This window comes from Pan paniscus, chromosome 4 (assembly GCF_029289425.2).
Source record: "Pan paniscus chromosome 4, NHGRI_mPanPan1-v2.0_pri, whole genome shotgun sequence".
Classification (NCBI taxonomy): Eukaryota; Metazoa; Chordata; class Mammalia; order Primates; family Hominidae; genus Pan; species Pan paniscus.
The window spans coordinates 1,437,748-1,439,944 of NC_073253.2; positions in this window are offsets into that span (position 1 = coordinate 1,437,748).

A 2,197-nucleotide genomic window follows, 5' to 3' on the forward strand; every position below is an offset into this window, starting at 1 on the left:
GCAGCCTGTCCCAGCTTATCTCTGGGTTATTTCCGCAAAGATCCACGTTTGGGTAAGCACTGGCTCTCCTGATAACCTAGCAGTAAACACAGCCAGGAATGTGATGCCCATAGGGGAGGCACAGTGCCAGTGCAAGGCCAGCGTCCCCTGGCTGGCAGGTGCCCAGAGCGCCGCACGCACAGGTGTCCTGGGAATTCCCACCCAGGGACCAGAGTATCTGGGGCACGGCCCCTCCTGGGAATGCAGTGGCCCCAGCGTGGAGCACCCATGAGTGCCGTGGGTGCCAGGGACAGGACCATGGGGACTGGCCCCCTCTCTCCCCTTCTGTCCTTTCTCTTCTCCTCTTCCCTCCTTCTCTGTCTCTCTATCTCTCTCTGCCTCTCTGTCTCTGTTTCTCTCTGCCTCTCTGTCTCCCTGTCTCTCTGTCTCTGTTTCTCTCTGCCTCTCTGTCTGTCTCCCTGTTTCTCTGCCTCTGTGTCTTGCTGTCTCTCTCCCCTGCCCCCCGGCCTCCTGCCCTGGTGGGTGGACACTCTGCTTCCCCTTCCCTGGAAAGCAAAGGTAGAGACAAGGGCAGGGGTGAAGGTGACCAGGAGGAATGTCGGAGGTGGAGCTAACCCTGCGGATTTAGCTCCAGGCCTGGGGGAGGTGGGAGGCCTCAGGGTCTCGTGACTTAGGAAGCTGCTGCTCAATAACTTGGGCCTTACAAACTCGGCTCCTCCATGAAAACAAACCACCCCGTTCAGAACAAAGGTTACTGATCCGTGATCACGAGGCCCCCCATGGCTGCCCTCTTGGCTGCTGCCCGATGCCGGGTGCTGAGGGACGTGAGAGGCACCACCAATGAGCCATCAGCATCCCTGGCACCTTTCTCTGGCTGGGCATGGGGGGCGTCCATGCTTTCAGGATGTCTCTGCCCTGTCCTGGTGGCTGCCCCAGGATGTGGGCACCCCCACCCCCTCCTGCTTTTCTCTCCTGGGCCCAGCCCAGCCTCACACTCATCTTGCTGCACCTGGAAGTTTCCAGAAGGGATGGAATCAGGGCCTTGGGCCTCCTCAGGAGAGACCTGTACTTCGCTGTGATAGCTCCAGCCACACCTCAGGTTTGACCGCCATGCTCCAGCTGGCAGCTCCTCCAGGGCAGATGCAGGAGCCCTGTGGCCCCGCTGGGGTGACGTGGGCCTTGGGGATGAGCCTCCACTGATAATTCTCAGGCAGGGATGGGTGAGAGGGCTGTGGAGTCCAGGACGCAGCAGGTCCAGTCCTTGTTGGGGCGCTTGACCCTGTGCTGGGGACGGCAGCCCCGCCTTGGCTGGCTGTGAGCAGATGGTGGGGGTGGCACAGGAGGACCAAGCCTGGCTTCCTGCTGCTTCCATCTCCAGAAAAGGCTCAGAGGCTATGAAAGGGCGGTGCCTCCGAGGTGGGCCCCCTCCCCACCACCCTACCCAATGGGAGGTCATTCTTCCTCCCTGCAGGGGAGCGAGGACCTGAGCGATGATTCCCACGTGTGTGTCTCCTGAGGGCTTGGTCCCTGTGAGATGCCCCAGGGCCCCGAAAAGCCAAGGCCAGGGCACGCTGGGACCCCTGCTGGCCTGGTGGCTTCCAAATGCTGCCCTTCAGTGAGGGCCCGGCTGAGCAGCCAGGTCATTACCAGTCTGCTGTGCCTGAGCAGTCCTCTGCAGACCTGAGGGTCCACCCACCACGCTGGGCTGAAGGCACAGCCGGAGGCCTCTGTTGCTCAGCACTGAGAGGTCCTGGCTGGGAGCTGAGGCCTCTGCCAGCAGGCTGGGTGGGGGCTGGGGGTGGCACAGTGGCTGGGAGGAGGCGGCCGTCCCCCAGGAGAGAAAGAAGCCAGAGAGCATGTCCAAATGCAGTGCTGGGCCTGTGTGGGGCTGGGGCGGCTGCAGCCGGTCCTCGGTGTGCCTGGCCCCTGGCCGTCCATCCTGGCCACGTGGGTACCTCTGACCATGCTTTCAGGCTCTCCTCCTCCAGCCTTGAGGGTGCTGTGCCTCCTTGTCCCCTTGAAGGAGCAGGTGCTTGGATGTTGGAATGGCTTTGGCCGGCAGACTGTGGGCAGGGGTGGCCCATACTGGGTCCCTAGCTCTCCCCTGCCAGCTTCAGCAGCTGTGGACTCTGCAGGTGCTCTGGAGGTGCAGCTGCCTGGAGGATCCCTGGCCCATAGAACATTGTCATGGACAGTT